The sequence below is a fragment of the Tamandua tetradactyla genome, chromosome 1 (genome assembly GCF_023851605.1).
Source record: "Tamandua tetradactyla isolate mTamTet1 chromosome 1, mTamTet1.pri, whole genome shotgun sequence".
NCBI classification, from domain to species: domain Eukaryota; kingdom Metazoa; phylum Chordata; class Mammalia; order Pilosa; family Myrmecophagidae; genus Tamandua; species Tamandua tetradactyla.
Genome location: NC_135327.1, coordinates 147,332,168 through 147,346,445, shown reverse-complemented (window position 1 = coordinate 147,346,445; position 14,278 = coordinate 147,332,168). Strand labels below are relative to the sequence as shown.

At 36.3% G+C, this 14,278-nt stretch overlaps 1 protein-coding gene and 1 non-coding gene across 10 annotated transcripts in view; one reads left to right on the top strand and one right to left on the bottom strand.

Annotated features, from left to right (window-relative positions):
* The window catches only part of NRCAM (neuronal cell adhesion molecule), a 331,134-nt gene that overhangs the window by 117,312 nt on the left and 199,544 nt on the right, over positions 1-14,278 (top strand). The window lies entirely within an intron of this gene.
* LOC143652473 (U6 spliceosomal RNA) lies at positions 5,366-5,472 on the bottom strand. Its single transcript, XR_013160707.1, has one exon. It is a non-coding gene; the product is annotated as a U6 spliceosomal RNA (small nuclear RNA).

The following is a 14,278-nucleotide window of genomic DNA, read 5'->3' as shown; positions in this document are numbered from 1 at the left end:
GTTCTGTTTTGCAAATATAAGAAAGTAACTAGTTTATCTGCATTCATTTTCTATTTAACTAAACTTCTTATAGTATCTTTGAAAATGTTTTATATGCCTCGATATGCTTTTCTGAAAATGTAACAAGTCTTTCTTATTGAATAGTTGTGTTTAAATCTGTATTTTTAAATCTGTTCAATATCATAGTTTTCAATCTCATGTAGGCCATCTATTTGTATTCTATAAATTAAAGACTACCATCTTTGGCTATTTATTTGTACCCAGTGTGAGCTTTTTTATAACTATGATCTTGGGGTGACATTGCTAAAATACTCATGAGTGTTAACTTACTTTGAAGCGCTTTAGAACAACAACAAGTACTCTGGAACTTTGAAGAAGAATTTATTTTTCAATCAATTAATTGCTTAGAGATAAGATAAAAGAATGGATATGGGCCTAGGTTTTTAGACTAAATGTTCTGTTGAGGCCTCAGTGCCAGATGATAAGAAGAAACCACTAAGAATTTTCCAAGTTACTAATAACTATATTGGATTTTACATTTTCTCCTTGGCAAGCCTTGTCAAATATTCATAGGCAGACAGTGTAATATAGGTGAAAGAGCACTGGGGCAGAAGCCAAAATGTCTAACTTTCATTTTATCTCAGCTACGTACTAGCTGAGAGACCTTGAGCAAGCCACTCAATCTTTCTGGGTGTCAGTTCCCTTGTTTGATGAGCTTTACATAACTTCTAAGACCTTTTCCAGTTTTTCATGTGTAATGTCAGCCATACTTCAACCAAAGTTTCTCAGCAAATGAGAAAACTGAGCTTAGGGGACATGCCCCAAATCCTAATATAATAAACTGATAACAGGCATGAAAAACTCGAATTCAGGCTCCTATTTTAGTGTTCGATAGCCATGTGTGGTGTGCAGACCATCACTGGGAGCCTGTTAAAAATGCGGAATCTCAGACCTACTGATTCAGAATCTGCATTTGAACAGAATGCTCAGGGATTCATGTGTACTTTAAAATTGGACAGGTGCCATAATCTAAGAATATTTTAAGTCTGTGAGGAATGAAGTTGACTTTCATTCCTATCACTGCCTTCAGATCTCTACTGTCAAATCTCCCCTTCCCTTTGAAGAATAGCTGATAGATTTTTATCTGCTTTCAAGTTTTTAAAAATTTAATATAGCCTACTTCATTTTTTAAATTAAATCTCAAGCTCAAATGGAAATAAAAGCTTTCCTTACCTCCAAGCCCAGCTTGTGTCTTTCAACATTATTTTTTTGCCTGCTCTTAAACCAAATGTACCAATTCTGAGCCCGGATTCTGAGCAAGGTATCATGATGATGCTCATTTGCCCCTCACTCAGTCCTCATTGAAACTCAGAAGTGAAAAAACCAAGAACACACACCAAACAAAAAACCAACTAAGAACTTGCAGTCTTTATTCATTACACTTTACCAGGTTATTGGCTCAAGGATTAAGTATGATTGTTTTTGACTAAACCGAAGTTCATGAAGTTCGAGACTACACTTCATTAAAAAGAAACATTTTTAAATCTCTTGTTCTGAATTAATATTTAAATTTTTCAGTCTTTGGCTAGTAAGCCGAGAGTTAGCTCTATTCACAATGAGCCAAATAACTGCCCTTGGATGTTCAATTCTGAACGCCATGAAACTCCCTGGGGGTGTGTGCTCGTCGGCATTCCTAGGGGTCCTGTACCACTGAGTCCAAGCCATATGTTACGTCAAACTTCCAGTGTCTTGTCTTCCTCCCGGAAATGGAAGTTTCATTTTGGCTCTCCTGCTCTCTCCTCCATGTCTTGTTTGTTTTCACTTTAATGTGACAAGAAAAGGCAGCTTCTGTATTTATTTCTGGCTAGCAGTCTTTATAAATATTCATTAGCAGATTCCCTTTCCAACTACTATTTTGTAATTCATTTTTTTAAATGAAATCTGAAGTGTAAAATAACTCCCAATTTTCACTTTAATACATTTGGATTGTTAGTCTTGGTTTTGGAGGGCCTGGGTCAGACAGGGGTGACTTTGTGAAGACTGTTTTCAGAGGCTTCATCATTCATAGAAGGCCCAGGCGATGCATGTGCCTGCTGTGTGTGTGCGTGTGTGTGGTGAAAAAGTGTGTGGCTTGTGGCATGGTGGGTGAGTAGATGGGAGTGTAACTCATAATTACAGAGCATCTGTGAAGGGGCATGTGCAAGGTGCTGCATCCACCACTTCACCTTATCTTCACAGCAACACTGGGAGTCAGATAATATTATATCCATTTCTTAGGCCAAGAATGGAAGCTTAGACAAAGAAAGTGATTTGCTCCAATACACAAAGCTGAAAATGAAGGGACAGATGATGAGAGAAGTCATTGAAAAGGGGATGCTCCACAGTGCTCCTCTGTTTATTTTTTTTTAATAGAAATTGATAGCTGGGTAATTTTAGGGGCAGGGGAATTGCCTTTACAGAGTCAATTATATTTGGTGTATTAACTATATCTGAGCTCCTCAAAAATGAGCCTGCATTCCCACCTAAACCTGAATCTCCATTCCAGTACTTCAGTGTTATGTGATTGTCCCAGAATCTCTAGGGAGTGCCCTTTTAGTTAGTATTTTCTTTACTGTATAATATTACGAAGCTCGACCATGATCTGTGTCTAAAGAGGTTTTTTACCCCCACTAGAAAAAGAATTTTGTTTTCCAAAACCTTGTTCCTTTCCCCTCCTCTGTAAAGCAAAATAGATGCAGACCCCCACAGGTTCAGCACTCCACAATTAGCTGTTTCCACGTGCCCCCTTCACTGCCTCAGATGTTTTCCTCAGTGCCAGCAGGAAACTCACACTCCCTTTTATGGACTGTTTTTTTAAACTTGTTAGTCAGGCAGAAACTAATCTCTTTGTGTGTTGAGTTCGTTTCTTGAGTGTTGCCTAAAATTCCCTCTTCTCTCTCCTTATTTAGCTTTGTGGCTATGGACGGAGGAGCTCCTGGGTATGTTTCTAACTTGGATAGGAGTGAGTTCCCTGAAGCCACATACATGTGCCCAAAACACATGTTAAGACCAGCCTGAAGCACCTCTTTACCTATCTCTTAAAAATTTTGCTGAAATTTAAAACACTATTTGCTTTTGAATACGAAGTGATGGCCCTTTTCTGGAACTGAATAACCCTCCTAGCTGTCTGTTCTCTGCCAGGCAAGATGTAATTAGACTTCCTAAGCAATTTACCATGCAATTTAGGATATGTGATTAAAAAAAAAAACAGCTAAGAACTGGAGTCTTTTAAATAATAAATACTTTTAAATAATATTTATTTTCTCCCTGAGTATAAAAGTAATACATATTCATAATGGGCAATTTGGAAAATGAATAAAAATGTGAAGAAGAAAATAAAAGTCACCGAGACTAAATTAAGTGTTAACTTTTTCATGCTTATTTCTCATTATATTCATGTACATATGTAGATGCACATATGTATTTTTTTTTTTTGCAATGCAGTTTTTTTCTTTCTTTTTTTTGCATGGGCAGGAACTGGGACTCGAACCCGGGTCTCTGGCATAGCAAGAACTCTGGCTGCTGAGCCACCGTGGCCCACCCTTTGCAAGGCATTAATCCTTGAAACATTAATGCTGAAAGTTTTTCTCCTTTTCAATCCTTTCTTCTTATTTTTAGAAGGGAATATTACATGCATACAAAAGAGAGGGAGAATAACGTGGCACTTGTGAACATTTGCTTTGTAGACAGATTGCCTAGTTTCTAGTCCTGACTACAGTTTGCTAACCTAGTACCCTGGGCAAGTTACTTAGCCTTTCTGTGCTTCAGTTTCCTCATTTATAAAATAGGATTAAAATGCATCATAATAGGGGTATTATTAGAATTAAATAGGAAGGTTAGCCATTATTATTCTTTAATGAATAAAACATATATGTAAGATAAAAAGAATAAAAACAAACCTGACCAATATAATAAGGATAATGTTACTATTTTGCTTGTGTCTTCCTCCTTGATCACATCCCCTGCCATTTCTCCTAGAGGTAAATGTTACCCTAGATCGTTGTTTGGGTTTACATATTTTGAAGTTCGTAAATTTGATATCATATTAAATTCTTCTGACTTTGTGAAAACCATTTTCTGAGGCTGCATCATTCTCAGAAGGCCCAGGCTATGCATGTGCCTGCTCTGTGTGTGTGTGTGTGTGTGTGTGCACGCACACGTGTGTGTGGTGTGGAAGAGTGTGTGGTTTGTATTATTTTTGTAATATTTATTTAAGGTAATATACATAACTATTGTTCATTAATTTTTAATACCAGATAACATTCCATTTTATGACTGTAGCATGATATTTTTATCCTGTTGAATTATTTTAAAATGTTGTGCAATTACAGGTGATGTTGCTGTAAACATTTTTTACATGTATCTTTGTGCATACAGGCAAGGTTTGTTGCCATTGTTCTTTGTTTTTCTTTTTTTCTTTCTTTTAGGAGTCTTATTGCTAGGTAGTAATGTATGCATTTCTTCAGCTTTTCAAGATACTGGTGAATTATTTTCCGAAATGATTAAACTTCGGATTAGACAGATATATATATATATATATATATATATATATATATATATATATCCTGTCCATTCGGTTCCTCTGAATTGTATATATAGGAATTGGCTCAGGCAACTGTGGGGATTGGCAAGTCTGAATTCTGTAGGACAGGCTGCAAGCTTGCATTCCCTTGCATTCCAGAATAAAAGTAATTCTGAAACTTGGTACATCTGAACTCTGTAGGGCAGGTCACAAGCTGGAAACTCTGATGAAGGTAAAGATGAGTTTCCAAGAAGAAGCTGGCTGGCTAAAGTAGAGGCAGATATTCTTCTGACTTCTGAAATTCTCAGTTCTGGCCTTTAAGATTTCCAGCTCATTGAATGAGGAGATTCCTGTCATTGCTGAGGGCAATTTCCTTTGTTGATTGTAGATTACTCTCACAGTCACAGTCAGTTCCATGCTTGCTTGACCAAAGAACTGGCCACTATAACCTAGCCAAGTTAACACATGAAATTAACCATCACAACTGATGCACGTATATTTATTTATTTATTTTATTTTTTATTTATTTTATTTTTTTTTACATGGGCAGGCACTGGGAAACGAACCCGGGTCCTCTGGCCTGGCAGGCGAGCATTCTTGCCTGCTGAGCCACCGTGGCCCACCCTGCACGTATATTTAAACCAGAAGTATATAAATGATGATAAGTCTAGAAAATTTAATTTTTTGCTCTGTGTAGATGATGTCTTTTCTCTTTGGTTCCTTTAAGATCTTATTTTTGTCTGAAGTTTTTAAATAATATGTCTAGCTGTGTAATTCTTTTTTTATGTATATTTTTTCTTTTTAAAAAAAATGGAACATTTCACAAATTTGTGTGTCATCCTTGTGCAGGGGCCATGCTAATCTTCTCTGTATTGTTCCAATTTTAGTATATGTACTGCCGACACAAGCACTAGGTGTACAATTCTTATTATTAATCTTTCTTGGTATATTGTAGTTCCTATATCAATGGATTCATGTCTTTCATCAGTTCTGGAAAAATATCAGGCATTGTGTTTTTGAATATTGCCTCTTTTCATATTTTCCTTTTCCTTATGCTGTAGTGTAGATAATCTCTTCAGTCTTTATCTTCTTTTCCATAATCCTATCTTCAGCTTTGTCTGATCTGATGTTTATCTTGTGTATCAAAATACATTGTGAAATTCGTTTTTTATTTTTTGAAGTTAAATTATTTTATTTTCTATTTCCAGAAGTTTAATTTATTTAAAAATCTGTTTATTTGTCTAACACTTAATCCTTTTGATTTTTATTACCATATTTATTTCTTTAGACATACCAGATATATAGTAATTTTATATTAGTATGTGATGATTATAACATCTGAAGTCTTCGGGCTGCTAGAGCTGTTGTTGGCCTATTGATTTTCCTTCATGGTAGCCTTTTTCCATAGATGCTTGGTAATTTTGTGTGTGTGAAGTTGTATTTGAATGGCCTTAATATCTGGGAGTTTTAAGATTTTAATTTGCTTCTGTCAGGAGTCGGTGGCACTGTCAGTCTGGAACCACTTTACCTTTTGAAGAGTCTAGAATTTACGTTGGAATTTCAAGTTCAGCTCCCACCTCCCAAGAGGATTTAGACTGTTTTCAGTATTCACCCCTAAGGAAAGTCTGGCTTTCCTGTTTGTTAATTAGCCCTTTCTGGTTTCAGCTCTCTGTTTTTCCCTCTCTTCCTCCCGTCTTCTTTTTCTGCTCCTTATTCCTCCTTTTCCTTCTTCCTCCTTCCTCCTCCACATTCAAGACAATAGCTGAACTGACTGCTATTAAGATTTCACCTTTGCCTTTGGAATTCTGACGTTTCACTGTCTAGTAGTCTATCTTTGCTTTATTTTTTTAATTTTTAATCCTTCTTGTTATTCTGTTCCTGATCTGTGGGTTTGTGCCTTTCATCCATTATGGAAAACGTTTAGACATTATTTCTTCACATACTGTTTCTTTGTCATCCTCACTATTACCTCTTTCTATTATCCCTATTGTATTTATGTATTAATATATATTAATCCTTTATTTTATCCTTTATATCTCCTAGCCTTTTAAAAATATATTCTCCCTTTGTTGTCTCTTTATGGCAGTCTAGTCATTTTTCAAACTCTGGGTTCCAGTTCGCTCCAGTTTAGTTTCCTTGGTTCCTCAAGTACATGCCGTGTAATGGGCTGGCTTAAACAATGGAAAGTTGTTAGCTTGCAGTTTTAAGGCTGAGAAAAAGTCCTGATCAAGGCATCATCAAGGTTATGTTTTTTTCCCGAAGACTGGTATTCAGCAGCTGGTTTCTGGCCATCTTTGGTCCTGGGCTCCTCTGTCACATGGCAATGCACATGGTAGCCTCTTCTAGCCTCTCCATTCTCTTCCAGGTTCTGTAGAATTTCAGCATCTTGCGTTTTGTGGCTCTTTTTCTCTCTCTGTCTGAATTTCATTCTGCTTGTAAAGGACTCCAGTTATAGGATTAAGACCCATCCTGATTTGATTAGCCCACACCTTAACTGAAGTAACCTCATCAAAAAGTCCTACCTACAATGGGTTCATGCCCACAGGAACTAATTAAATTTAAGAACATGTTTTTCTGGTATACATACCTTTTCAAACCACCCCACACTCTTTTCTTCTGTGTCTTGATTAGCTAGGTGACTCACCCAGAACATTTTAATTTAATTAATTACATATTTTATTTTAGGATGTTCTATTTTGTTCTTTTCAAATGATATATTTTTCAGTGTCTTTTATTCTTTGCTTATCTTTTCAATTCCCTCTTTATTATCTTTTGACATATTAAGCGCACTGAATTTATGTTATGATTCTAGTAATTTCAGTATATAACATTTTGACAGGTCTACAATGTTTTGTTTCTGCTTACTCTCACTCATGCTGTCTTGCTTCTTCACATAATTAAAATAAATTTATTGTTAGATCGTATTTCAGGGAGACTTTATCTGTGAGAATTCTATGAGGTCTGGTTTGAAGGTGCATTCCTCCATAGCAGATTTATATTGGTTTCTATAAAAACCTAGGGAAACAGAACTGCTTTAAATTAATTTGTTGGTTTGGGATTTTGTGATGTCATACAGAAAGTGTAAATCTGGATCCAAAATTCACATGGTGGATGGCGGGGGTGGCTTCTGATTACAGATTGTCAAGGAAACTGTTTTATTCTTCATTCAGAATCAGAGTTAAGAGGGACACTTTCCTTGCCATCTCCCTTTGCTGTTGGGTTTTTTTTTTCTTTTTTACTTCACCAAGGGCATTACCTTAAGAGGCCAGGTATTATGTAGTTGCCTCTGCATGAAGTTCTGACATTCTCCTGGTGTAGGTCCAAAACCTTTTCTCTTGACTCCACGAAGTTATTAAAACCAAAAACTCTAAGTTACTAGCAATGGGGAAAATGATTTCAGCTCAGGCTCAACCTCTTTGAATTCTTGTTTCCACTTTACTGTTATTGTCATATATTTCTCTTTTCATTACTATAGCTGAGCTATTTTTATAAGCATATCTTTTATACTTTATCCAGAAGGTTTAGATGTTAAGTTGTGTTTCAGACTATATAGCCTGCTGTATTGTTGGGAATGGAAATTCTGGCATTTAAAATGGTACCAATTCACAATGACCTCATAAGCTGTTTTGCTCTGATGTTGGCAAGTAATGAGAAGGAATGGGACTCCTGCTCTGTACTGGGCTAATGCACAGAAATAATCCATACAACCAAGGGCTTTTCCATATATCCAATGAGTTACTGCATTTTAAAAATTTGGATCTTTCCCATTCTTAACTGTCACTATCTGCTGTCAATTTAATAATTTCCTATAGGAAATTCAGAATTCTCATTGAGGATATTTCTAGCTGTTCTGTTGACAATAGTCTTTGACGTCTTTTAATTATTCTTTTCATGTGTGTTTCTGTTCACGAGACTGGAAGCCACGTTCCCAAGTGGAAAGTGATCTGTAGTAGCTCTGGGATTTGTTTTGTTTGCTAAGTGACTTTTTTCCTTTTATCCTGACTTGGAGCTTCCTGATGCTCAAATTTTCCATTTTGAGAAGATGATATGCAAAAATGGTTTCAGTTTTTATGTTCCATTCACTTTCTATTAATGTCACTCTATTAACTGTTGAAAATGCCGTTGATCGAGCTACTATTGTGAGTCTCTCGTCACATTATTTTGGAAAGAATTGCTCAATGGTAGCATGTATAACCACTGGTATTTGTTAGAGTTTAGGAGAGAGTACAGAAAGAAATTGAGATGTTCTTTCCACTAGCTTCCCAATACTGACCTACCTAATATTCATCTTTGAGCCTTAACTGGGAATGAGGTAGAAAAAGAAAGCAGAAGAGAATAAGGCAGATATTCCCCAGTATTGTTTGCATATACTCATTGTAGATTCAAGCTGCCAGAAGATGTTATAGAAACAAGAGAAGTGACCAAATCACTCATTGGTATCCTGCCTCTCCACCCATGGCTCCTTAACACTGACCCCTGCTCAAGAGGTCAGAAGTACCAGCCCACAGTTGTATTCCTGCACACAACAAAAATCAGCCTTGACTGACTTCAGGGAGAGAGAATTTATTGAAAGGCAGCTAAGAGAGCACAGAATTTTCAGCATAACTGGGAGACCAGACTTGGACATGGGCAGGAACCAGATTACCTCCAGAGATCAGGAAGCAGGAAAAATAGGTATTATCTTGTAACAAAAACAATCTGGTCAGGTTGACAGTGACCTAATTGATGACCCCCTGCCTTTCTAGTCTCTTAAGCATCCTGCTCAGCCTATGAATTCTAGGGAGCTATTTAATTGATCTAGCTGGAGTCACATGGCTTCCCCTTGGCTGGAGAAGGCAGAGAACTGGATTGTAAACACCATATTACATCTAAAATGGAAGTAACTTCCAAAGAGTAATTTGCCATGCTCTTAGAAATGAGGATTGGATATTAGACAACCAAACACCAACAGATGTCTAAATCAGGTTAACTATGGATCAGAGGAGCATTTGATGCAATGGCAGTTTATATTGAAATCAGACTAGCCATCTAGAATACATCTGCTATTATACAGTTAATTCTAAATGTTTCTGGCATATATTAGTAATTTCTCATTGCTTTCAGGTATGTTTTCTCTTCCTTTTATTTCTTTTGCTCTTTAGCCATTTTAGCTCACATTATTTCCTCTACGAGAGACTGGACAGATGTCATTCTTTAAACTCCATATGTTTGTACGTATCAAAGATAACAGAAAAATTTGTTTGAAGACGCTATTGAGTGTAATGGCATGAAGACGCTATTGAGTGTGATGATATTTATGGGGTTAACTAGTTTTTATACTCTTGCTTATACTGTATAACCAGATCAGCATATGTCTAAAAATTGGCTATGGGTTGATTAATAAATCTGAAATTTCTCCAGAGACAGATTTTACAGCTTTTCCATTGTTTTTAAATCTCCCATCCCTTTTTCTATAGGAATTGCCTATTTAGAATGGATAAGAGTAAGGGGTGATTTAACTAGTATCTTTAAGTCTATGATTTTTTGATTTCCAGATTATCCTGAGTAGTTTTACCCCTTCACAGGTCGAACAAAGAGGACATGCACTAATGTTAGCATTAAATATTTCTTGCAGATTCTTCGTATGAAAGAACTTATTGATAACTTAGAAGTTGTGACAAATTCTCCCTTGAAGGACATTAAGAATAGGTACTAATTATTTGGGAGGAGGGAATGGTATTTTAAATACTGAGTCATTTATTCTTGAAAGACTCAGATATAAAATGCCTTCTAAGGGTCAAGCACTGTTCAAACCCAGGGACACAAAGAAGAACAATACAGTCACTGGCCTTAAGTAGTTTGTGAACTCCTAAGAGGAAATAGGCACATAGCAGCTCTGTGTACCACTACCTAGGGGCTCCTTAGTGAAAAAGAGAGGCCTCATTTTATCTCAGCTGAAAATGAGAAGTAAACCTATGCAGACAGACGGTCTGGGCTGCATGACTAGGTTTCTTGCCTTCTGGCTTTTCTGATATTTTGTATATTATAATAACATTTTGTGTAATACATTTAATTCCTGGCATCTATACTAGTTCATGCCCTGATTCTCGATAAATATATATATATTTTCAAAATAGTTGATTCGGACTCTTAATAAATATTTGATATCTAAAGCTGAGAGTTTTCATTCTTGGGAATCAGTAAGGAACAAAGCAACACGAAGGTATCTCCTCCCTGAGACTACCGCTGAGCAAAAACTCATAATTCATACCTTTTTGGTGGGCCCATAAACACCTTCTGCTCTCTTTGATGACAATTTGCTTGGTTGCACCCACACTGTGCTCTGCATTCTACTTCTACTATGGTACCTACTTCATCACATGGAATCTTTTTGCCTATGGATTTACCTCACATTTGGAGCAAAGAGGTTGTTTCATCTGCATTTGGCAAAGCATCTCGCACAGCTCAATAAATGGTTGTTGAATAGAAATCTAACTAGGTAGTTTGAATGCATAATCTTTCTATCCATGCTTACTATCTCCTTTAATCTGAGCAAACTCAGATAGAAATGAACCTCATAATGAAAGCTCTCCATAATATTTTCAGATGACCTGTTGTCGCTCACTCTGGGGACAAAACATCAATTATAGTATTCTGGTAGGGTCTTCTTCTTGCTCCAGATATCACCACATTAAATTATTAAGCTCTTTGCTTGGGATTTTATGAAGACAACAAAAGGATTTGTTGATGATAATTCTATAATTGGAATGATATAGCTAACTATATACAACAAACTCTGACTGCTTTGGTTTGCTAAAGCTCCCAGAATGCAATATACCAAAACTTTATTGACTTTTAACAAAGGGGATTTATTAGTTACAAATTTACAGTTCTAAAGTCATGAAAATCTCCAAATTAAGACATCAAGTAGGAGAAACCTTCTCTTCGGAAAGGCTGCTGGCATCTGGGGTCCTCTGTCTCATGCGAAGGCACATGGTGACATTTGCTGTCCTTCTCTCCTGGATTCTGGCTTCAGATTGACTTTCTGAGCTCCTGTGGGTCCTTCTGACTTCTCCTGGGGCATTTTCTTTCTCTCTCTGGGCCTTTACTGTCTTTTATGCTATCACAAAGGACTCTGGTAGAGGATTAAGACCCGCCTTGATGGGCTGGGTCACATCTCAATTGAAATAACCTAACCAAAGATCCCACAATAGGTCTGTCCCCACAAGAATGGATTAAAAGAACATAGTCTTTTCTGGGGTACATAATAGATTTAAACCAGCACACTGACTTTACATGCTTGGTTATGATCACTTGTCAGCAACTCCTCATCGAGGTGTGGTAATAACCTTCAGTGCACGTGGCTGATTCTGGTTCATATTTAGAGCTTTCCTCCTGCGTATCCTTCTTGGCTTATTCCTCTGGGATGCTCATTTCCCTCATTTCTAGCCTTGGAGCCCGTCTCCTCTTTTTTATTTTTCATTTTTTTTTGTGCTAACATATTCATAACAGCATAAAATTTTCCCTTTTAACCACTTTCAAGTATACGTTCACTGGTCTTAATTGCATTCACTTGTGCTACCATCTCCACCATCCATTACCAAAACTTCTCCATCACCTTAAATAGAAACTGTACCAATTAAACATTAATTCCTCATCCCCAGGAACTTCATCCTTTTTAAACTTCATTCAAGCCTTCAAATATATTACCCCATTTGCTAGTAAAATCGTTCAATTGATATTCTGAAATTTAGCTGTTTAGATTACTGTTCCCTTCTCTTGGAGAAGATTGAGAAAGGGAAATGAAGAACCTTTCATCTCCTCTTCTCTCTTCCCTCCATAGATATAATAGCTGAATGGCTGGAAGGAAGGGAGATTGCTGATCGACAACTAAAACCACAAGGTGCCTTTTCCCACTTCCTCAAGAAATGTCCAAGAACATGAAGTTTTAGCTCAATTTTTTCCTTTCTTCATTGCCGTCTGCCTTAATTTCCCAGCTGCTAAAACAAATACCATACAATGAGTTAGCTCAAATAGTGAGAATTTTTTGGCCTACAGTGTTTGAGGCTCAAAGAATTCCAAAATTGAGGTGTTAGCGAGGCAATGCTTTCTCCCTGAAGACTGCAGCATTCTGGGGCTGGCTGCCAGCCATCTTGGTCTTCGGGTTTTCTGTGACATGGCATTGCACGTGGCAATGTCTTCTTTCTCTTCCAGGTTCCCTTGACTTCCAGCTTTGACTCCCTGGCAGCTTTCTCCCTGTGACCTTCTCTGTAAGGCTTCCAGTAATGGTATTAAGACCCAACCTGATTCTGTTGACCACACTTGAACTAAAAATAGCATTTTCAAAAGATCCTATTTAAAATGGGTTTACACCCATAGGAATGGATTAAGATTAAGGACACAATTCTTTCTGGGGTACATAATTCAACCTACCTCACCCTCTTACCCTAACTATTTGATTGAGGGTATTTTTATACCAATCAGCCTAGCCTCTAAGTAGGTAAAATTAGGTCTCCTCTTATAACTTAAGCTTGCTTAATGTTTCTGAGTCTCCGCAAAAACAAATAAATCTAACTTATCCTTAAATTTACTTTTGTTTAAATCTGAAAAATGAAGTTTAGTCTTTATAGACTAAATGCAAAATGTCATTTTCCTTATTCTATCTCATTCAAATCTATAGTCTGTGTCAAATTTCTCAGTTTTTTAAGGAGAAAGTCCACTTCTGGTGGATAATATCGGTGCATAAAAACCAAGCAAATCTTTGGTGGTGGATGTAAGCAGTACCTGGTTAGAGAAATATCATTACTATGACTGCAAGTATATATGAATTCTGCACAGTGTGAGAAATTAGTTATAAAAGATGTTTTATTTTTATTTTTATTTTTTACATGGGCAGGCACTGGGAACCAAACTCAAAGATGTTTTATTTTAAGCCTGGATATGTGGGTGTGCTGCCATCTTGACTAAACTTAAAATTAACCACAGTCTTGAAGCCTTAAAATGCATGTATAATGTGGGAGATTATTACAGAAATAAATTTTTTAAAAACTGTACTTCTACCAAAGTAAACATTCTACTTATGCTGCTACTTCAGAGCATATAGAAAGCATATTTATTATTATATGATATTATAATATCAAGAAAAAAGGAGCTAATAAATAAAATATTTGGCAATCTGGAAAATTTTATGATTTTTCTACTATTTTCAGAAAGGTTATGATGATCATGAATTTATTGTCCTATAAAGTTTCAACAAAATATCCTTATTATATTTATTTAATCATATTAATTTATTTAATCACATCAAAAATCACTCATCAAAATAATTTTTTTTTTAATGCTGTGGGGTCATATTTCATTATTCTTCCATGTGAGTATCCTATTATTTCAGCACCATTTGTTGAATTGTTTGTTTGTTTTGCTTGTTTATTTGTTTTTTTGTGGGGGGAGGGAGAAGTATATGGACTGGGAAATGAACCCGGGTCTTCCTCATGGCAGGCAAAAATTCTACCCAAATAATTTTTGTTTACAATCTATGGTAATTATTTTCAGGTCATGAAAACAGCCAGAATTTTTTTTATTGTGAAGTATAACATATTTACAAAAAAGCAATACATTTCAAAGTACATTGTAATAACTAGTTATAGAACAGATTTCAGAACTTGGTATGGGTTGTAATTCCACAATTTTAGATTCTTCCTTCTAGTTGCTCCAAGACACTGGAGACTGAAAGAAATA